The sequence below is a fragment of the Panthera tigris genome, chromosome D3 (assembly GCF_018350195.1).
Source record: "Panthera tigris isolate Pti1 chromosome D3, P.tigris_Pti1_mat1.1, whole genome shotgun sequence".
In the NCBI taxonomy this organism is placed as follows: Eukaryota; Metazoa; Chordata; class Mammalia; order Carnivora; family Felidae; genus Panthera; species Panthera tigris.
Genome location: NC_056671.1, coordinates 84,207,714 through 84,232,630, shown reverse-complemented (window position 1 = coordinate 84,232,630; position 24,917 = coordinate 84,207,714).

The following is a 24,917-nucleotide window of genomic DNA, read 5'->3' as shown; positions in this document are numbered from 1 at the left end:
TAAGCTATATTTTCTTAGCATCACTTGAAGAATTAATTTAAACTCATCATTATATTGAGAGATTCAACCATTTCTGATGAGATTTGGCAAACAAGGCCAGTTTTACAATATCTAAATCGTAAAATGAATTCAACAACAACAACAAAAACACGTAGTAGTCCATACTCTGCTTTGTCTATAGCTTCAGGATAATGTTCTCTATGGCTACAGCCAACACTATGTATTTTTCATAAAGTTGGAAATTAGAGTTAGTTTTTCTTATCCCTAAAATCCTGAAATTGCCTAGAGGCAATGCCGGCCAAATATTATTTTGCAAACCAGTGCAGAGTTAAAAATGTGGAGCCTGGCAAGAATGAAACGTATATGCAAGTACAAGATACAAAATACAAATGGAACAATTCTGGTGAAGTCAGTATCCTGGTCGAATGTTCACATTTGCCCTTGAAACCATTCTTTCTCAATATAAAGCTGAGCATAAAAATTTTATTAATCCTTAAAACTTCTTTACCCAAAACGAATTAAGAAGCAAATTAAAAGCAAAAACTGCTGAGCTAGTTATAAAATGTACAGCTGATAAAAACTGCCAGACTAATTAAACATTACCTGAAAACATAGATAATTAGATAAAACAAATGGAATGCAGTAAATTGTAAGAAAATTTTCTCTCTTTCTTTCTCGCCACTCCCCCACACCCCAAACGGTCTCTCTGACTAAATGACTGAATTCTGTTTCAAATTTACCAAGAATAATCGTATGGAAACATTTATGTGCCTTTTTCTGGGAAGAGCCCTTTGCCTTCACTGATTTTCTGGATAACAGAGCATCCCTTTCTCTGCAGGGAACGATGAATGAGGACAAGGTTTTCAAGATGATTTGTCAAACCTGCGAGGCAAACCTACTGCCTCAATTTGGGGAACTAAATCTTTTGCTAGAAGGAAAGCAGCAGAGGGAGTCAAGTAGGCCAGATTTAAGGAGTCCATGGAATTGAACTGTAGAGATTTAGTAGTATCTAAATGTCACAGGGTGCTTCAGTGCTTTGTGTTTCAGAGAGGAAGTTGCATTAAACAGTAGTTGTTTAAAGTTGCTGGAGGCCTTGGATCTGCTCCCCAGAAGCTGTGGCCCTTGAGCCACTTTTAGCAAACCTCTGGAGAAGTGGGTTAAATGCCCAAGACCCTCGGGGACAACTGGAAGTCTCACTTCTGTGGTTTGGGAAGTTCTGCTAAATTATTCAAATGTTATTCCAAAGTGGTTTTGCCAGCAGTGATATGAGGTCTCGTGGGTGCTAGACTTTTTTCCCCCGGTAGGCTCAGATTCTGTTTCTTAAATATAAACCAATTTCTTTCTACTTAAAAAAAGAAGAAAAGAAGTAACAAGAAAAGAAAACTTTGGCATCCTAGAAGCTTGGAAGTCAGCACGACTTTCGAAAATAGAATGTTTAACTTTGCAATATTAGTTAATGGGCAAAAAAATGGAATTTATTTTCCAAACCTCGTACTCAGTATTAAAACACTGCCACCACCACTGTCACCATCCCTGTCACTATCAGAGTTGGGAGAACTGAGAGAAAGAAGTCACATATAAATAGCCTGGCAGCAGAATAGTTTTTAATTTTAGCCCGAGTCTTACTCATCTGAGAAGTGTTTTGACTGTCTAACTTCCATTTTTATCCATTTAAAAAAGTCCTAGCATTTTACAAAGCTTATTCTATTTATTTTGCCGAACAACTTTTAGAAAAGCGTGTCCACAGAGAAAAGACAGCTTTCAGGTTCAGCGTAAAAAGATGGGTGCAGGCTTAAAGAATACAGAATATTCAAGGTGATCATGGATCCCTTGACCAAAATTCCCATTCTTCCCAAGAGTAACGACTGTGCTGACACCATTTCTTTCATTCATTTGTACACTACGTGCCCACTCAGTTTATCCTTGGATCGACAGCTACACTGTTCTAGGAGGGAATGGGAAAGAACAGATATTGCTTAAACTATTACATTTTGGTTGTTTTTTATGGTGGCTTAGTGTATATGTGTAGCTTATTTATATGTGCTTCTTTTACAGGTGAAGAGAAAAATGTAGTTAAAATGTAGTTAATATGTTTATGTAATTATTTGGTGTCCATTTAATGACTTGAACAAAGGTCAAAAGTCTATAATGCCATTTATTTCAAAAAGATTGATTTTTAAATAATCTTAGAGTTATTTAACTTTTGAGTTATTTTTATTACTGTTATTAACTTTTTGAGGTTTCAGTGACTTCTTTCTAGACTGACATTTAGCAAATTACAGTACAAAGGTATAGTTGAGTTTAATGAAAGATAAGAACTTTGTTATTGTAATGTCATAGTTCTGGACATGTGCTGTTTTTATATCAAAATACTGAAAAAATAGACTATGAAGTTATTTTCTAATGTATGTAATGATACTTTTGCTGATTTCTGATCTTTTGAACATTCATTTCCATATTTTCACCTTTTCACATGCAAAAGTCAATTTAATTGTTTATGTTCTTTTGAGAGAGAGTGAGTGCCTGCGTGAGGGGGAAACAGAGAGAGGAAGACAGAGAATCCGAAGCAGGCTCCTCACTGACAGCAGAGAGCCCGATGTGGGGCTGAAACCCATGAGCAGTGAGATCATGACCTAAGCCGAAGCCAGACCCTAACCAATTGAGCCACCCAGGTGCCCCTATGTGCATTTTTTAAAGATAATTTATCTTCATTGAAGTTCTTAGCCTATGGAAAAATATCTCTTTATTTTCATTTCTATATATGCAAATTACTAAAACCAACCAGAATTAATAAGTATTCATAGATTTTTTCTAATTCAAATCATTTAAATTTCTTCCATATTTAAATAGTATGTAATGGTTATATATCTTTTTGCTAAAATTCAAGCATAAACCTTTTAACATCAGTGATATTAAGAATGTTATTTCTAGTTTTTGTTTTGTAACTATTTTTGAAAATAAGCACACTAAGTGCACTATGTTTTAAAATTTTTTTAATGTTTATTATTTATTTTTGAGAGTGAGAGAGACAGAACATGAGTAGGGAAGGGACAGAGATAAAGACAGGGAGACACAGAATCCAAAGCTCTCTGAGCTGCCAGCACAGACCCTGACCTGACCTGGGGCTTGAACTCACCAACTGTGAGATCATGACCTGAGCCGAAGTCAGACTCTTAACCAACTGAGCCACCGAGGGGCCCCTAAGTACATTATTTTTTAAATATTACATTTGCCTTATCTAAATCTATGTATCTGTCAATGTATGCATTTATGTATGTACATATGTATGTATGTATGTATCTATCTATCTACTACCTATCTATCTACCCATCTATCTCTCTGTTACACTGAGAGTATGCCAACATTTCATCCTTATGGCTTCAATAGCTATTTACTAAGAACAAGTTTTACAAAAAAGTGAAATGATCACACTCAGAAACCTTAAATCATTAAAATTTTATTATGACATGTGTCTTGATTTGTTTATTTATCATGACATTGACATTATTGATAATCTAGCCAATGTTTTGCAAAATTTGATTTGTCTTATTTTTGTTGATTATAAATTATAATCAGACTAAAATGATTTTTTTTCCCTTGGCAGAAACACTGTGATAGCCTCAGCTTATCTTTACATATGCATAGAATGCCAAGTGGGTGATATTATATTTGGCCACATGGTTGAGTGTCTACCAATTTTCTTCATCCTTTCCAGTAAATAAGCAAGGATTTTCATTAATTGACATCTCTCACCAAAATCAGTTATTAAAATAATTTTGTAAATGGGTGATTTCTAAATGTTTCCAGTATTGTACAATAGAAGACTTATATTCCTCCCTAAAATAGATTTTTTCTTTTCTTCCACCCTTTAATCACTGGATTAAAGGAGCTATCTCTCAAATACACGTTTTGCTTCTCAAAAATAAACTTTTAGCTTCCAAACCTGAGGATTTCAATTTGAACTCTCTTCTGTCCCTTCAAAAGAAATGGTCACTATCAACAAGAAAAAGGGATTTCCGTACATCTCCTAATAATTTTTAGATTGGGGAATGGGCACCTGTATAGAGTGATTTAGATTTTTATGACTAATCTGAGCCGCAAAGGCTTTCTAAGAGTGTTAATTTGCATTTATATGGGGCTAGATTGCCATCCCAGAAAACTCTATGGGGATTCTCTCAGGTTGAGAGCATCCCAAACCTCATTTGAAAAATGAAATGCATAGAATTTATTACCTTATTATTATGCATATGAATTATCTGTGAAGACATAACTATGGATAGTAGGAAAATACATATGAAAAGAATTTTGCCATGAATGTCATGTGCAGTTCTTTTTTCTCAAGGAATTATTCCCATTTTTTTATCCCACTATTTCTTAATGTATGGAAAATATCTCCCAAATTATTAAACTGAACACCCTACAAAGATAAATGCAGTTTTAAGATGTTTAAATACCTAAGAAATAAAGGCACAAAGGTAGACAGTGTGAACATTGATCTCTATGAACATAAACATTTGCATATTTAAACATACAACTAAATTCACAATAAAAAGTCTGGGAGAATGACAGGAAAACAACTTCATACTGCAAAAACTTCTGTATCAAAAATATACATTTGGGGCACCTGGGTGGCTCAGATGGTTAAGTGTCTGACTCTTGATTTCGGTTCAGGTCATTGTCTCATGGTCGTGGGATCGAGCCCCACATCAGGCTCTGGGGTGTCAACACAGAGTCTGTTTGGAATTCTATTTCTCCCTCTTTCTCTGACCCTCCCATATGTGCTCTCTCTCTCTCTCTCTCTCAAAATAAATAAACTCAAAAAAAACAAACAAACATACATTTTGTGCTCATTGTTCTTATGTTTCAGCAAAGCAAGCAAAGTATCCTCAGAATTGAGATTAGAAATATGTGTGTCTAAAACTGTACATTTTGTGTCACAATGGATTAAAAAATAATTACACCAATAATCATGAACTTTTTGCTGTTATTTCTCTTGTTGGTTGATGATTTCCATGGTAGCTAAATGAATAAAGACACGGAATAAAAGTTCAATACAACCATTAATTTATTCCTGTGCCCAAATCTTTTCTTCATATATGACTTGGTTTTAGTTTTGCCATTGTAATTAAGAATCCAAATATAATTACAGACACATTCATGCCTGTATTAGCCAATAAGATCAATTACTTTCTTTTATGTAGAGTTATAGTTTATGTTCAGTAAAAATCATACTTTGAAGATGTACAGCTCAGTGAGTTTTGACAAATGTATTTAGTCATGTACCCATAACCACAATCAAATATAGAATATTTCTATCACCACCACCCCCAACTTCCCTTGTGTACTTAGTAATCATTTCCAACCCTACTTCTTGGCAGTCTCTGATATGATTTGGGTTTATAGGACTGAAATCAGAGTGTGTGGCCTATTGTAGCTACCTCCTTTCACTTAACAGAATACTTTTGAGCATTAGGTATGTTGTCACATGTACCACAATTCATTCCTTTTTATTTGCCGAGAGCCCTTCCTTTTAACGGTTTGCCAAAATTTATTGATCCATTCATCAGTTAGTCTTACAGAAAAAAAAAAACAAAAACACAGTAAGGCATATCTTTTTTTTTTTTTTTTTTTTTTTTTTTTTTTTTTGCCTGCTTTGGATTTCAACAGGTTGAGAGCAAGTTGAAGATGTTTCAGACTTGGGAAACGCAATCTTTTCCACAGTCTTTTGACCTCTGCTTGGTCATGAAAGGAAGAGCCGTGGGCTCTGAAATCTTCCTTAGCAAGAGATCAAGGGCCCATACAACCTGTGCCAGGCTTGTCACGTTGCGTGGAAATGTCTTCCCTTCTTTCAGGCTCAATGTATCCTCCTTCATTCTGTGTAAGTGTGTGCGTTGATGGACCTCAGACAAGCCTCCAGTAGCGTCCTTTATATAATAATGCTTTGAAATGAGTAGAAGCACGGACAATCTCTATGCTTCGTGAAAAATTTATTATATGCCGAAACATGTGTTTTTATGTAGAAAGCTTACAAATGTTTACTAAATACCTAATAGGTACCAGATATTGTTCTTGACTCCAGGAAGGCAGGTGTGAACAGAATGAAGAAGTTCCATGTTGTCACCCAGGAGGTCAAATGTATCCAGGTATATGTAATAAAATATAGACGATAAACTGAGATTTGCTTACTGAGAGACACTAAGCTGCTAAACATCTTGGGAAAAGTATGCCAGGCAGAGAAAAACACAAAGGCAATGGTTTCTAAGAGGGAAATCATCACAATATGTCTGGGATTAGTAAACCCTGGATAGAGAGGTACCAACTCAAGAACAGTTTTATAGGCCAAGTTAAAGGGGAAAATTTTAGGCCAAATTAGTCCCTAATTCAATAAATATAGAATGCATGCAAAGCGCCAGGTGTTTTGTGAAATTCTGAGTATATTTTAACAAACAAGATGGGCTTGGCTCTTATCTTTGTACATGGACTCTACACAAGTTACTTGACAGCAACAGAAAATAAAAATCCCTAAAACTGTTAAATCAATGCAGAAGCTGATAATTCGATAATTCCATCAAAATCCTAGGACAGATTTTCAATATTAAATAGTTATCTTGATTTTCATCTCTTTAATTAAACCAACAGTTACCAAATTTATATCCAATATGCAAGGGCTTAACTCATTTATAGAGCTATGTGGGTAAAATTAATTATGAAGAATTTTCTAAGCAAAGCGCTAAATAATGTGGGGGCTAAAAAATGACTCACTGTACAAATTGTTTAGAATCCAAATTAGGTTACAAATAACTTTGGTGATCTTGCTATATATGGCAAGAGGGAAAAAACAGAAAGCATTAAAATAGTGTGTATAAAATATTAAACTTTACTGCATGTCAAAAATATAGAAGAAAATTTAATGCAGTGTAAATGACCCATAAATGTGCATGTCTGCATTTAGAAAATCCTGGTGATCTCAAGGCCTAAAATCCCTGTCAGCCAATTTAAACTGAATTGACTTGAGATATTGCCACCAAGATATTGCACCTGGGGACATAAGGTCATAAAAAAGGAGATTACTCCATTTTAAATCACATAGTACATCAGACCGAAACTTTTAAAATTAAATTTTGCTTTATTTATGTATTTACTTACACTTAGCAAGTAAGAAGAATGGGCTGGGATATTCTTTTTTTCTTATTTCATGTGGATAGTGATCCATTATCTTCTCTTTTCTGTTTAAACAGATTTATTGAACATAAACCTTATATGATGGCCTTGCGGAATTAGGTATTATACGAGGATTTGTTCTGACATGCACATTAAGTTGACTGAGTATACCCATCATGAAAAAAAATTTCTAATGGCCATCATTGCCAAGTTAACAATGGGCTCTAAAAATCCATCTCTGTTCTTTGAGACTTATAATAAATATCCTGTATCAATTAATTGTGCAGAGAATCCAGCTTTCTTTCGAAGAGCTGTATTAGTCACACTTGTGTGGATTACAGAAAAAGACTAAGATTTATTTAAAAATATAATCAGATTTCACTTGGATTCATTGGCTTTCTTTACATTTAAATGGAAAGGGTATACAATGGAGCCCCATCAAAGCATGCGACATGTTTGTTTTCGAGTGCTACCTGAAAGTTTAGTGCTATGAAATCAGGTAAAAGAAATCTGAACCTAGAGGCAGAAGTTCCTCTAAAAGTCTAAATCCCCAGGAATTTGTGGACATCACAGGTAGGGCTTTGGACATGTACAGTGTATTGAATGGAAATTTGAGTCAATACATCTAAATTTCCAACTGAATTCTTGCTGGCACCTAGAGTACATATATATGGATTACACATACACTCTTTCTTAAAAGTCTAATTAAAATGCACACTTCTCTGCCATTATTTCCTTAGTTTCTGCTACAGTATTTTTCCTCTCTCACTTTTTTTAGATAGCACTTCGTAATTACTTCTCTAGTAAGGATGTGTATCATTCTACATAAAATTATTAATGTGTTCTCCTCTGTGTCTTCTGAACTCTGAAAAATCTCATCCAAACAAAATAGGCACACATTCTCCTTCTAGGATAAGGAATGAATGGATTCATCTGTGTATTCCCAGATACTAAGCTGATGAAATATACAATGTTGATATATTATGATGTCTCATCATGTGCTAGCAATATTTATCTGCCACGTCCTAGGAAATCAGTAAATGGTGTACCGAATAACTAAAAAGATGGATAGTTAATGAATTGGTGGATACTGTTATTTTTTGAACCTACTGTAGCTCTGATGCTTAAGTGCTTATTATTTGAGCTTTAATGCTCACATTTGTTGAAAATATGTTGAAGACCATCTCAAAAACTAAAGGGAAAACAACTTAGTAAGGGCACAACAAAATTAACTTACATATGTATTTTGTTGCTTATTTTATATGTATTTATTGCTTATTTTATTGCTTTGGCACAAAGACTTGCAAAATGCACAAAGAATGATCAGCTCTGGTGCAATTTCCAAAGGTACAACGAGTTTCTGCTCAAAGCTTATACAATTTTCGGTGGAGGGGGTGGATTACAAACACACACACACACACACACACACACACACGCATATACACACATACACAATAATCGTATGAGTCATATGAGAGTATTTGATTAACTCTTAAATAAGCTAATACTGACTTTTAAATAGCTAGAGCCAAAATAAAAATGATACAATTTACATATAGGTCAGTGTCAGCTATAGGCAAATTGTATTTTTCTAGATTTGACTTTGAGACAATAATACCAAAATTAGTATTGAATTATTAAGTGCCTACTCTACCTTGCACTGTCCCAGATGACTTAAATATTTTCTTTATACAATACATCAATTGTATGGGCTAAGTAGTAATATTAGTGTCAAAGTCAAATATTTTCAGGAAAATTGAATCAGTTTCTCGAGGTCTCTAAGCAGGTAAACTACAGAGGAATCATTTGGCCACAAGTCCATTGTCCAGTCAACCAGGAAGCAGTTAAAATTCACCTGTTACTAATAGCAAAACACAGTGAAAAAGAGGCTGGTGTAGGAAATTGTTTGTCCACATTTGTTGGATTAAGTAAGGCAAAATCATCTGTTTTAGCTGTTGCGTTGAAATTGCTCTTGAAATTCATTGCCGATAACACTTATCTCATGTGGTATCGGGAAGGAAATAAAAATATACTAATACAAAATGTTACACTTGTCAGGAAAAACTTCTGAAAGATTTTGATAAGGTTATATCTTCTGTGGTGATACTGTCCGTGTCTGTCTGTCTCCCTTCGTGACCACACCAGTAGACATTCCATGACCTCAGAAAATACCTTCGCGAACTTTCTTACACCTCCGAAAGACGTTTAGCTGTGCTTCTTCGCTGTCTTTGGTAATCCATTATTGCAGAGGCTTCTCTGTTTTATTTGTTCAGTAGGCTGTGGATTTACTGAGTTTATGTATTATTCCTCTTGTATCTCCATACATATTTGACAGCCAGCAAGCGATTATTGTTTACTGAATACAAAAAAAAGAACAGTTTTTCTACGCATTCAAAAGGGTATCAGCCGCTGATACGCACAGATAGAAATAGTGTCAGGAAATGATAAAGTTCTCCCTTAAAGATATGTAGTAGTAATTTAGGGACTCTACAGGAAAGTTGGCCGGTGACAACATGGATACGACCTTTGCAGCCAAATGTCTTTGTGTCTAAGACACCTGTAATGGCAACAATCGTGGGGTATAATTCGAGGAATCCCTTTGGATTTGTACTGCAACCGTCACCTTTTACCAATACAGCTGAAATATGAAAACTTGATGACATTTTTTTAATGTTTTATTTGAGAGAGAGAGAGAGAGAGAGAGAGTGAGCAGGGGAGGGGCAGAGAGAGAGGGAGACACAGAATCTGAAGCAGGTTCCAGGCTCTGAGCTGTCAGCACAGAGACCGATGCGGGGGTTGAACTCATGAATCATGAGATCGTGACCTGAGCCGATGTTGGACACTCAGCAGACTGAGCCAGCCAGGTGCCCCTAATGATGACATTTTTATTTGGAGGAAAAGAATTACAGAAATTTTGACCACATGACTGTATCCTGTAAAATTTAAGATTAATGTATGCGTAAATGCACTTTCACATCTAGACACATGACCTTGCTCAAACTATTTTATCTATTTTTAATATGAAAAATGAGATTACGATAACTTTCTTGAAATACTTTAAAGATGAATCAATAAACAATAAAAAGGCATTAGAAGGTAATTGAAATATGGCAAAACGCCAGTAAGTGTTAGATATTATGAATATTATTCGTGTAAAGGAAACCTATCATTGGAGAATATAAGAGAGAGCTTAATCAAACAAATTATGTTGGAATGTAAAAAATTTATTTAAGTAGAATGTTTGCTTTTAATTTGAGATTTTAATGAAAAACATACAAAGTTATCATGTGGTCAATTAGCTCTTGTGGTTTGAAATTAGTTAAGTAATGACAAGTATTTAGATTTGTAATATAACCATTCCCTAAGGCTCATTTCTCAAATTCAACCTGGCATGGTTTTAAATACTGACTTAATTTATTAAAAATAAATACAAATTCAAAAACGACAGCTTATGAATTCAAATTTTTGCATTAAAAGCAAAGCATCCATTTGTGCAAAACTCCAAGTCTGAGAATTCTTGCCCATGGCCATGCACTGGTTCTTAGATTCTTAGTACAGCAAACGAATTCAAATCTGAAAGATAAATGTTAAAGGCAGAATCGGGAATTCTACACTGTCTTTAGCAAGCCATGGAGCCATAAGTAAATGCTCCATAGTCACAAGCACTGAACATTTCTATGTATCAAACCAACCAGAAGAATAATATATTCCTAGAATTTCTGTAACTTCCCACTCTAAAAATATTGCAATGGAGAATATCTGTTCTTACTTTCTATTCACAGATTACTGCCAGCATAATATGAAAAGTTGCAAGTAATGAAAGAATGTACTAAAACATACAAGAAGGAAGATGTTCCTAAATACTGCCTTTGGAAAGGATTAATCTTCCATGAGTGATTGATTCCATTAAAGTAGTTTACTCAAGATAAGATAGCAGTTATTAAAAAGTGTTATACTGACTGAGAACACTTTCCCTCACTGACTTTCCTCTCCTTTCTCAGATAATTAAACACTATCTTGCAAACACTACATTCTTCTTTGCCTTTAAGCCTGTATGAATAAATTACATTTTCAAGAAATCCTTGCTCCATCCATCTTCTTTGCAAAGTGCTGTTTTGTCACTATGATCGCTGTCACACTGAAAGCCTGGAAATGCATCGTTTCTCAAATGAAATCACTTGTGTGTTTTTCTACACTTGTGCAATACCTGTTAACCAATAACAAATAATGCTCCCGAGGGTTGAAACGCAGTGCCCTTATTTTTCTTGGTCATCTATTCATATGATTTCAAATATCAAGGGCACCATGACAACTTTGATTTATATTTCTAGACTTGACCCCATGCCCTCTCTTTCCCTGTGTGGAACACAGCTGCTGGACCTTTATTGATCCTAAACAGGAGCAAGTTTTCACCTTCTTTTTCCCATTTCTCCCTTCTTCCCAATAATTTCTAAAAGAATTCTGATAACCCCCAAGCCTCAGAGGCTATGAATCATCTTTTTCTCTTCCCAGGCTTGGCTGGAGTCTGGTACTAAAATTCATTCTCTTCTGAATCCAGCTTTTCTTTTCTCTTTTTACCACCCAGCACTTTAATCCAGACATGTAGGGACTGGAACAAACTTACTAAAATATGTCAATGGTGACTTTGTTTGGAGATAATATTAATAATAAATATTAATACTTTACTCAGGTCATGCAATCCCCTTTCCTCAAATTATTCTGCTGCCTCATTTTTACCTCCTTAAAACTCACTTGGGAGATTCAAGAACCTTTGGGGAAAAAAAAAAGCTTCAGTTCATGCCATATGCTTATTACCTGTTGAATCATTTTATCTATTCAGACTCAAGGGCCTTGCCTTTTTTCCTCTCTTAAAGGTTTCATTTTTGGCTTAAGATGAATTATTCACTCAGTGCTACTTTTAGTCTCTGCTGTCTTCTAGGTTCTGAGCTAGGCACCAGAAAGTACAGATAAACAAGTTATAGTTACTACTCTCAAGGAATTTTTTTTTTTTCCTTAGGGAGAGGGGAGACACAGACAAGAGGATAGTTAAATTCTGTTCACTGTGGTAAGAGCAGAAATAGATACACCTGCAAAAAGCAAGGGCAAGGCTTGCTAGGGTGCAGTAAGGTCATTGAAATACAGAGCCACTGAGAGGACTCTCTAGGTAGGAGAAAACCAATGCAAATGGAGAGGCAGAAAATAGAACAGGGTGTTTTGAGAACTATGATGATTTCAATCATGCCAGAATCACATCCCCAAGGCAACCTCTGTGGAATAAGCTTTTAGAATAATGTTTCCAATTTTTACTGGAATGAGTCTTACTGTCAAAATTTAATAATGGTTATTTTCTCCAATATGTATATAGATTAATTCTCGAATACATATTTATTATTATTAAAGGAGATTATTCCACGTAAAGCATTACCTTTATACAAGACAGCAAGCATTTACTTGGAGGTTTTTATATTTCCTTTGTGATTAAAAAAGTTTTAAGGGTCAGATCTTGTATTTGGATTAGGTAAAGGATTCAACAGTATCTAAATTGGCTGTCTGGATTCCTAAGGCTTGGTCAGAAAGGTTAGGTTATTCATTGCTGAGAAAAATGAAAGACAGTCAAACTTCCGTGCCCATGCGGCTCCCTCTACGTGACTCAGCCTTCGATCATTCTTTCCTTTGACCAAGCTCACCCTTTTACCCCCTTAAAGTCTCAGGGTCACTGATTACCTCCTGAATGTATTTATGAAATTGTCTGCCGTGCTAAGTGTTCTTTCTTTGTGACCTAAGATGAATCTTTCTTTAACTAAACCATTGTCTACACAATAATCTTAAACCAATCTTTTTTAAAACTTATAAAACTACCTTATAAAATTCTTAGGATATTATCTCCCAAAGAGTTTTATTCTCAGAGCCAAGTAAGGTCTGGTTTACAACAGGGTTGCTTCACCTGTGACCTTGTACGTTGCCAACAACCAATGTTTCTGCAGCCATGCTTTTTATAAATGATGCTTAATGTAGAAAAGCTTCATGGAAATGAAAATATAATTAGTGTAAACAGCTGTCACACTCACACACACACACACACACACAGAGAGAACAAATAAGGAGATTAAGAAGATTGATTGTATTTAGGTTATTGAAATAGGCAGGATAACCCAGATCTAAAGATTGAAGTGTCTCTCAGCAGGGTGGTTTTGCCTTACCCTTTACAGGAGATAGGAAGCATGTTGCAGGTGGGTTGATTCACATTTGGTTTGTTGTGAAGCAGGGAGAGTCTCCGAAACTTATCTGAACAGGAAATGATTTTCCTTCTGGTTACCTAGTTTCAGGGGAATAAGCAATTCTAATCGCAGCTAATTACTTATGAGACAGAGAGTGGCAATTGTAGTCTGTGTTTGGCCTTGACAACAGGTTCAGGAAAAAAAGAAAGGTCTGAGACTTCTCACAGGCAAACAAGCAAGTCTTTTAGGAATCATGCAAGAGCATGGACAAAGTCTTATCTAAGCCGAGTGGAGAAGGGTCCTTCTTTCTTAATTAGCCATTTTCCAGAAGCCATAAGGGTGGGGATTTGAAAAAATAAACTGGGGATGAATCTACACTGTCATTATTCCCTGAGAGAAGATTTCAGGAATACTTCAGCATTACATTAAGTTAACTAAACAAGGAGGTGATTAGACTGAGTTGGCTCTAACGCTATGGTGGCCTACCAAAATCTAAGCTTATTTGTTAAAAAAGAGACAACAGACTCAACATGAGGTCGACTGAGCCCACATCATCAAATGGAGACTTATTACCTAACATAATTGCAGTTTCAGCCTTTCCATGGAATATAGTATTAAGCAGTCTGTCTGGAATTTCTCGGTCAGCATTAGCGAGATAATTCACCTTATAGACCCCTGCCATTCCCCAAATGAAGGTGATCTTGTCGAAAACAATCACTTTTTGCTAGAAACTTCCTAGCCTGCCCCTTTCTGCCAAAACAGTCTTGTTGCACGGTTTTGGGGGCTCCTTTCTATTTGTCAGATGGGATGTTGCCTGAGTCATGAGTTGTTGAGCAAAGCCAATTAGATCTTTAAATGTACTCAGGTGAATTTTGGTTTTTAACACTGTAAATACCTCAGGGTTAGGAAATCAAAACACTAAGGACAACCAGTCACAAACAGCCACTAGGCTTGCAGTCGTAACCAATTCAATCATTTCCTTTCTTGTTTCCTCACTTTCTCTATATAAGTTTCCCCTCTGGCTCCCATTAGAAGAGCACTCTTAACCACAGCCCCTGGGTGCTGCCCAGTGGGAACCCAGCGTTGCTCAACTGAACTCTTAAAATGTTTAATATGCCTCAGTTTGTCTTTTAACAATTGTCACAGCTTATCGGATACACACAATGAAAGAGTTTCTTGTATTTGTATTTAATGCTGTTTATTATCTATTACTCCAGCTAAGTATACTTATTTTTTGTCAAATTAATGACTTTAAATATATTGGGGATTTTTTTCTGTTAAAAGGTTTTTTTTTCCACAGAAACTCTTTCATACGTCTTAATTCCATTGCCATCTTTGATTTTTTTTTATCTCAACATGCCTTCAAATTACAGTAATATATCATTACTTTCAACAGATGTGAGCTCATTTTTAAGGTCAGAAATGTGACCCCCAAAATGTGCTAATATAGTAAAAAAAGAGGTTGATATTTTTGTGTAATTTCATTAGTAAGCAAGATTTTTTCCTCGTTCTACATAGAAACTAGGTTAAGTTTTCAATATCAAAAGCCTTATAAAATAAATGACCATGCGTTTGATGTATACAGGCAACACAGAAACCATGCACTTTAAAGCCTAGGAAAAAAGGGAGTTGGATTTTATGCTAGAATTTATGCTTGATGTAATTTGTTAGACATGGGTCAAATTAATGAAATATTTCATTGATATTGTCCTGCCAGAATTCATAAGTATGCTATAATTTTTACACCGGTTACTGTTCTTGAATCTATATTAAAATAACAAAGATTCAGAGCTGTGATAGATGGTGCTATAATATTGATTGTTTATAGACTTTCTTTATCTGTAACCCCAGGGAGTCCTGCTTCCTTTCAAATGCATGATTCCTATGAATTGGGCTATAGGGATTAACATGATACAATATTAGGTTTCTTCTTAACCTTTCTCTCTAACAAAGTGTAGCATTGTTAATAAGACTCCGTTGTGATATAAGAAAAAAAAAACACAGTTATTTCTTCTTTATAATAAATTGTCAGAAAAAACCCATATATTGTAATCAATGTAAGGTAGCCTGATTCCTTTGAGATACATGCCTATTAAGAAAGAGCGGACAAATTGATATCTAAAAAATTGACATTTTGTGGATGCAGTAGTATTCTCATTTGGCTACCTTTTCAACGTCAGTAAAAATCAGCCATAGGGGCTCCTGGGTGGCTCAGTCGGTTGGGCATCTGACTTAGGCTCGGGTCATGATCTCATGGTTACTGGGTTCGAGCCCCACGTCAGGCTCTGTGCTGACAGCTGGGAGTCTGGAGCCTGCTTCAGATTCTGTGCCTCCCTCTCTCTTCCTGTCTCTCCCCCACTCACACTGTCTCTCTGTCTCTCAAAAAAGAAATGTTTAAAAAAAAATTAAAAAAATCAGCCATAGCACAGAAAGATCTATGCCAAAATAAAATAAAATAAAATAAGATAAAATATAAAATGAATCATGTTATTTTCTTTTTGCTATAGAAATACACTCAGAAAGTAACAAGATATGACAAACAATGCAAGGACATTTTTCTGTTTTTTTAAACTGCCTTATTCAAAGACAAGCCTAGGTAAAGGAAATTTAGCTCTAATCTGTGTAATTGATGACAAGTTTTCAAGATCCACTACCCAAAAGACATATCAATAAACACAACCCTTAAATATATTGCCAACTCTCTTCTCCTCCATAATGCCAATTCTAAAAGATTTCTCACTAGAGAATGGTTTGTGGACCTCCTACAGAAATCTTAGAAATTTTAAAGTTCTATTACTATTCTGTATCTTTGTTAAACTCTTTTGCAAAATCAGAAAGGACATTAATGATCGCGAAATTGTTTTAAAATGCATGCCTCCTTGTAGGAGGAAGGGAAAAGTAACCAGTTTGAAATATGCCCTGAGCATTCTCCAAAACAATGACCTGCTGTCCAGGAGAAAGACCATGCCAGGGCCTTATCCCGCCTGCAAAGGAAGCTCTTTACCCAATTCCACACCCTCTCGCCTACCTGTCTTACCTGAGAGGGGAATCGGTAAGTGAAACTTGTCCAAGTCACAACCTGGGCCACAAATCTACTGAAAATGTAGATTTAATCATAATATTCTAGAATGCTTCCCCTTACCACCAACTTACCGCCACATTAGCAGAGATCCAGAATTATAAAAGTGTATTACAACTCAAAGAAATGCAAGATTCACTATTTAATTAGGAAGGAGCTCTTGGGGAAGCTCAGAGACAACAGAGATGATGAAAATAAGAACATTGGAAGAATGAAGATTCTGGCCCATACAGCCACAGCAAATATTAACTACAGCCTGACTCGTAATCAGAAAAACATAAAACCCATTAGAAAGTTCTTTTAGTTTGGTTCATATTTCCTGATACATCATATCCAGATTTTTTAAATGTTTATTTTTGATAGGGAGAGAGAGACAAAGTGTGAGCAGGGAAGGGTCAGAGAGAGGGAGACACAGAATCTGAAGCAGGCTCCAGGCTCTGAGCTGTCAGCACAGAGCTCGACCCGGGATTGGAACCCACAAACCGTGAGATCATGACCTGAGCTGAAGTTGGATGCTTAACTGACTGAGCCACCCAGGACCCCCCATCATATCTAGATTTTAACTAAAAATTACAAGACATGTGAAAAGGCTATAAAAACATGTGTAGGGGCGCCCGGGTGGCTCAGTCGGTTAAAAGTCCTACTCGATTTTGGCTCAGGTCAGGATCTCAGGGCTTGTGAGTTCATGCCTCATATGGGGCTCTACGCTGACAGTATGGAGTCTGCTTGGGATTCTGTCTCCCTCTCTCTCTGCCCCTTCCCTGCCTGCTCTCTATCTCAATATAAATAAAAATGAAGAAGAAAGATTGGGGCGCCTGGGTGGCGCAGTCGGTTAAGCGTCCGACTTCAGCCAGGTCACAATCTCGCGGTCCGTGAGTTCGAGCCCCGCGTCAGGCTCTGGGCTGATGGCTCGGAGCCTGGAGCCTGTTTCCGATTCTGTGTCTCCCTCTCTCTCTGCCCCTCCCCCGTTCATGCTCTGTCTCTCTCTGTCCCAAAAATAAAAAAAAATAAAAATAAAAAATAAAAAACGTTGAAAAAAAAATTAAAAAAAAAAAATGAAGAAGAAAGAAAGAAAGAAAGAAAGAAAGAAAGAAAACATGGTGTAAATGGACAAAGTAAGCACTTGCAACATACACAGATTTGGAATTATGAAACAAAGAATTTAAAATAAAACTAAATTTAAATTAAATAAAATAATCCACTAATAAAATAATGGATAAAAAATGAAATTCTCCACGTGTTAAGGTCTCTAATGAAAAATGTAGGTAACAAGCAAGAACAGGTGGGTAATGTAAGTAGAGTTAGGAACGCTAAGAATCAGTGAAATGGTTGAAGCAAAACATACTTTCGCAAAAATGAAAAACTTTGATAAGCTCACAGTAGATTGGGTACAGTGTAGAAGAGAACCAGTGAGCTTATCTATCGGTATTGAAAGTAGCCTTATTCCCCAAGCCAAAAAATGGGAACAACCCAAGTGCATCAAGAAATGCATAGATAAGGAAAATGTGGTGCGTACATGCAGTGGGATATTATTCGGCCGCAAAAAGAATGAAGTTTCGATATATGTTACAACATGGGTGGACCTTGAAAACATTATGTTCAATGAAATAAGTCAGACATGGAAGAACAAGTGTTCTATGATTCACTTTGTGTGAGACACTTAGACTAAGCAAATTCCTAAAGACAGAGAATAGAATGGAGATAAACAGGGGCAGAAGGGAAGGGGGAGTGGGGAGTTATTCATAATAGGTTCAGAGTTTATACTGAGGTTGAAGAAAACAGTTCAGGTATAGATAGTGGTGACGTTAGATCACCTTGGGAAGGTATTTACTGCCAGTGAATTATACACTTACAAATGGCTAACATAAAAATAAATAAATAAATTAGGTTTTGTATGTTTTACCACCATACAAAAGAACCAGCAAGCTTGAAATAATTTCAGTAGAAACTTCTTAAGCTGAAAGGGAAACAGAAAACACCATGTTTTTAAAAAGTACAAAATATCCAGGAACCGTGCGAGAATCTCAAATGGTTTTCCATGCATGTAACTGGAACAGCAGGAGGCGACGTAAGACAGACAAGAACAAAAGAAATATCTGTTTTGTAATATTCTAATAATGGCTGGGTGGTTTCCAAAATTACTGACAAGCACAAAGCTTCATTTCCAGGAATCTTGGAGAATATCAGGCAGGGTAGGCATCAAATAGTCTATGCCTAGGCATATCATATTCAGCTGCCGAAAACCAATGATATCTTGCACACCTTGAAAGAAGATATCTTGCATATAGAAGAATAAGAAGTAGAATTACATAGGACTCATCTTTATAAACAACACAAGCAAGAAGGAAATGGAGGAAAAACATTTAAAGCACTGAAAGAAAAAATGACCAGCCTTGTTCCTTCACTACAGGTTGCTACCAGGAAATGAAGACTTCAACTTTATTTATTTTTTTATTTTTTTAATGTTTATTGATTTTTGAGAGAGAGAGAGAGAGAGACAGAGACAGAGACAGAGCACAAGCAGGGGAGGGACAGAGAGAGAGAGAGGGAGACACAGAATCTGAAACAGACTCCAGGCTCTGAGCTGTCAGCGCAGAGCCTGATGAGGGGCTCGAACTCACAAACTGTGAGATCATGACCTGAGCTGAAGTCTGCTGTTTAAATGACTAAGCCACCCAGGTGCTCCAAGACTTCACCATTGAAAGGTGCTTTCTCCCACTTCCTTTCTCTTTCTTCTGAGATTTAGTATCTCTGGAACCCTCAAGAACATTCTATGGTTTTTTTCTGTGTCAGTCAGTGGTGGGCTTTCCCCCTTCTTGGTCATTGTCAGGACACTTCCTGGTGGGAGGGAGCCCCTTCTGAACTTAAAGTCAGCTTCTGATTCCTGAGACCTACTGCTGGGTCCTCTTCATACTTTGCAATCCCCTGTGCCTCTCCGCTGGTCATTCCCAGTTGACTTAGCAAGCGAAAAGATGCAAATCTAAACTGCCTTTCCTCTTTCAGTCTGGGTGAAGATAGAGGCTGTAGATTGTTCTTTTGTTGTTAGGTTCTTCTGGTTGCTGACCGTGATATCATGAGAAGGGCAGAGTATCCTGACCAAGTCATCTCCATATTTCTAGTGGGACTGTAAGGCCTATGTGGGGACCAAGAGGGACACCTCGCGATGGATTCTGGGAGCTCTCTCTGCGCCAGATGACAAGCTAATTGGGATCACGATTTCCACCTTTTCCAAACGTGCCTCCTCAAACGCTCCGCAGCCCCTTCCCTCCGATGAGAAAGAATATGCCTGAACTCGGTTCCCATGGCAACATAGGCTCTTGTTCTCCAGGTTCTGGGCTCTAGGGTTTTCATTACTTATCTACCAGTAATTGAGATTAAGTCATGTTCAGAGTGCTGCCTATTTTTTTCTCTGAGCTACAATGTCACTCTCACACTTAAAGTGCTGTCGACATAGAGGAAGAAGTGGTTACCCTGGTAAAACACAGCCAGGTGATTTATCCATGTGACCACTGACCCAGGCTCACCTCTGTGCAGAACCCTGGGAAAACAGGGATCTGCACATCTGCTGACACATAGATGTCTCCTTTCCAGCCTTTGCCAAGTAATGCCAATAATATGGACCACAGTCTCCGTGCAGTGTTACTCAAAAGTAATATTTTGTATTAGATTAATACATTTATAAAAGGTGTAGCAATCTAAAGTACAATCAAACATTTAAAGCAACACTAAGAAAGCAATAAATCGTAATGAGAAATGTATTTCTGGGCACCTTCAGTGTAATTCCAGATTTTAAAAGAGCAGCAAACTAGAGGCGCCTGGGTGGCTTTGCTGGGTAAGCATCCGACTCTTGGTTTTGACTCAGGCCATGATCTCACACTTCCTGAGATCGAGCCCCGCATCAGGCTCTGTGCTGACAGTAAGGAGCCTGCTTGGGATTCTCTCTCCCCTTCTCTCCCTGCCTCTCCCGCACTCTCCTTCCTTCCATCTCTCCCTCTCTCTCTCTCAAAATAAATAAAGAAACTTAAAAAAAAATTAAAAAAGAAATGCAGCAAACCAGAGGCCAAAAATTACACTGAATTTCTTTTATTTATATTAATAGTCTTGTCACAGGAAAACTAGACAATTACTAGCTCTTAGTCTTAAAAGTTGTTTCATAACTTAATTTTTTTCCTGAGTTAGAAATTTATAGTCCCTAGGCAATAGACAACCATCTAAATAAAAAAAAAAGAAACTATTAATTTTCTCAAATGATAATCTCCTTCAGTTTTTATCTTACATATGTTAGCTTGACATGATTTAATATTCAGTATGACAATATCACTTGAATCAAACAGGCTCAGTTGTGCACCTCGAAACTTAGTAATAAGATAAGGGAAACCGAAAATTAAACAAAATCAGCAAGGCTGGCATGGCTTTGACATGAATACAGAGTAAGAATTCTGGCAGGTATGTTAAAAGCTAAAAGAAGGTATATGACCAAATTCTAAATATCCAAATATTTCAAATTATCAAAGTGTTTTTAAACTTTGCAAGGTATTAATTGCCCAAGAATTAACCAAATATTGTAAAGAGCTCTATTTTGAAGCAGGTGACAAATTCAATTGGAATGCCTGCCAAAAAAAAACTTAACTTAGATCAGGGTCTGTATCTCTCAGGAAGGTAAATTTGATCTGGATGCAATTAAACACACTTTAATAAATATTCCCAGCAATAATCAAATGTACAGCTTTTGATGAGTGAGGGTTTTGTTTTGTTGTTGTTTTCTTGCTGTTCTTTTCTTTCAGAGTCTAGAGTACTGCAAATTCTGATATTCCCCCTGTTTTGGCCTGGGAATATTTCTGTGTTTTCTGGGTATTTAAATGGATGATCTTTAAAGAGACTTTTAATAATAGAAATAAAGGTGTGTTTTCCTAAAAACAAACCATATGGGAACTCCAAAAATCAAACATAATGTACTCTCAATATTACATATTTGTTATTTATAACACTGATAATAAATCCGTACTTTTGGGAGAATGCGTAGGGAGGCAAAATTGAGTACAATTTGTTCTTTGGCAAATTCACGTACGTGCAAAGTAGTGTGCGTGTTTGAAGATCTGTTGAAGGCTTATGCATGGGCACCTGAGAGCAGGCCGGCCCCTGACAGATCCGCAGATAAAGTCATGGAGAAGGGAGTATATTGCTCTGCCAGTGGGCTACTCTCAGTATATTTTCCCATCGAAATACATGGTGGAAGGATTTTTGTCCCTCTCTTTTTTTCTTTCCTCTCTCAGTAAGAAAAGGTAGTTGGAACCAGCCACCTTGGTCAGGCTTCCATTGTGACATTCTTCTATTATTGGTCCTACCCTGGGCACTTCATTTAGATTTAGTATTCTTGGGGCTCCTGGGTGGCTCAGTAGGTTAAGCATCCAACTCTAGATTTTGGCTCAGGTCATGATCTCAACGGTTGTGCGATCAAGCCCTGCATCAGGCTCTGCCATGGCAACATGGAGCCTGCTCGGGATTCTCTCTCTCCCTCTCTCTCTTCCCCTCCTCTGCCTGCCCCCCCCCCTTTCAAAATAAATAAATAAATATTTTTAAAAAGATTTAGTATCCTGGAATACAAGAATGCGTTCTTTTTATCAGTCATCGATTAATACTTTTGGAAACTTTAAAATCACCTATGTAGCATACTAAAGGTGGAATTAATATTAGTTTTCAGAGCTATGAAACTGCTCCTAGGACTCTGAGGTAGTCCTTTCCATGCTGGTAGGAAAACTGCTTCTGTTCTCATAAACAAATCTGATACAATGTACTGTAGGGAATGTGTCCCCCACGTTTCATTCATTCAACCCACCTTTGCATTTCCCTGTGCATTTTAGTTTAATCCCCTGAGTACATCTTTCCTACAGGTGATGTGCATTCCTACTCCTGTGGTTTTCCAACCCTAACATGGGTCACATTATGAAAATAACTTTTTCTTTTTCTCCTGACCAGTGGCCCTGTGTTCTTCTCTGTGTGATAAATTGTGACTGTACCAAGGGGAACCAGTCCTCAATAGCTCTTTCTCCTGCCCTCTCTGTCATGAGGGTTGGGTGGTTTGTCGGGGCCTTTGTGGAAGGTTCTTTGTTCCAGATCTCAGTAATTACTTGAGGTAGTCTTGAGTTTCTCTTTCTAGAGCCACAGACCAGCATTATAGCATCTGAGTAATTGCTTAAGTCCTTCTCATACAAACAGATTTTCCTTTATATAAACCAAGAAATAATTAGTTTGACATTTTCACTGATTTTATAAATATATATATATATATATATATATATATATATATATTTACCCTTTTCAGTGTGTCTTCAGTTTTCCAAAGAATTCATCTTATATGTATTCATTTCCAATACTCACTCATTACCATGGTATTACCATGGCAACATCGTATCTGATTACTATTGGATCAGTCTAACTTTTTCACAGCTATTGTACAGTGATATAAACTTATCCAACAAAAGGTGTGACATTCTATCTTTGTAGGTGCAAATTGGTCTCCTATTACCTTCAGTCCCCATTAACTTACCCAATGACATGGATCAAGCATATTTTACAGGAGTGGAGACTAAATGTATGACTCAGAATTCACCTGGAAACTCAAATCTCTCATCTCCAAATTCCTCTCCAAATCACTTTCTTATGTACAAATCAGAACGTTTTGAACTTTCCAATGTAATCTTGGAAACGCCATCAACATTTCAAGATCTTTCTATCTTTTGGCGATTTCTCCTTATAGCATTTTTTTAAAAAAAATTATTTCTGCAGTGACTGTGACAGAAACAAAAAAGATCTGAATTCCGCTTCCATGTTTTCCACGTCACCTTCAGTCTCTATGAGCCATTGGATAACACGTCTCGTTGAGTTGTCCCCTGCTGTTGCCCAAGATCCGCCATGGCTTTCTCCTCACACGTTTGGCAGCTTGGCTTTTCTCCCCAACCCCATCTGTCTGTTTGCAGATGCTCCGCTACATTTTTATGCACATTTTTGGCTCTCAAAATTAATAATTAAAAGGTTTTTTGTGGCCTCTAGAAAAAACTTTTTCGAGCCCAAAACTCTAGCGCCCCATCTCTTTCCGCCTGCCCCACCCACAGATGTTCACTCTCAAAATAATCTCAGATCAATAAAATTGTGTAACTATTTTTTATTAAAAATATTAATGTTTATTTATTTTTGAGACAGAGAGAGACAGAGCACGAAAGAGGGAAGGTCAGGGAGAGGGAGACACAGAATCCGAAACAGGCTCCAGGCTCTGAGCTGTCAGCCCATAGCCGACGTGGGGCTCGAACTCACAAACTGTGAGATCATGACCTGAGCCGAACTCAGATGCTTAACCGACTGCGCCACCCAGGTGCCCCTGTGATAACATTTTAAAGCTCAGGATGATAAAATTTCACTGCCTTTATCCATCTATACGTATTAATATAAAATTACTGCGCTTGTACATGTTAAAAAGAAAATAAGCCTGTATATGCACCTTTATATTTCACTCAAGGAGAACATATCTTATAAATAGAAGTAGGCAGCTATGTTTTTACATTCATAATTATGACTTGGGTTATAAAGGGACTGTGACATAGTTATTAGATTGATTTCAGAATTGTTCCAAACTCAAAAACAACATGGGCATATCCAGAACTTTTCTGTTCATTATTCACCGGGAAAATATTGCACTTGGGGCCAGCAGAAAGCAGTAGGTGAGGTAATGAGAGAGGAGTTTCAGGAGATGAAGCACAAATGTGTGCGTGTCCCAGGGAATATCACTGTCTCGGAAATCCAAATGCCCTTGCAGGGACCAGATGTATAGAAGAAGCGGTAAGGGATTTCTGATGCAAATGAAAGACCAAACATTCTCTGAATACCTTAAAATGTATGTGCATGATAAGAAGTGGTTGGAGGCTTGTGGATACATATTTGAGTAAGAGATACATCACTGGTTCGGAATTTAAGCGCATATGTATGTGTATATATATATATATATATATATATATATATAGATTGCTATTTGACTGCAAATCCCAAATGCCTTGAGACACAACACCAGAGGGCATTTGTCCTATTAAGCGTTTTGAAAATCTGTATTTTAGAAGGAGCAGCAATCAAAAGCAAAATCGGAAGAAATTAATACAAAGCAAACACATGACCCCAAAAACCAGTAAGAGCTATGATTGTGGGGCACCTGGGTGACTCAGGCCATTAAGCATCTGACTCTTGATTTCGGCTCAGGTGTGTGAGATTGAGCCCCACGTCAGGCTCTGAGCTGATGGCACGGAGCCTGCTTGGGATTCTTTCTCCTCTCTCTCTCTCTCTCTCTCTCTGCCCCTTCCTCTTCCCGCCTCTGCTCGCTCACATGTGCTGTCTCTCAAAATGAATAAAGAAACATTAGGGGGAAAAAAAAAAAGAGCTGCGATTGCAAGGATCCGCCAGAAAGTCAGAGAAAG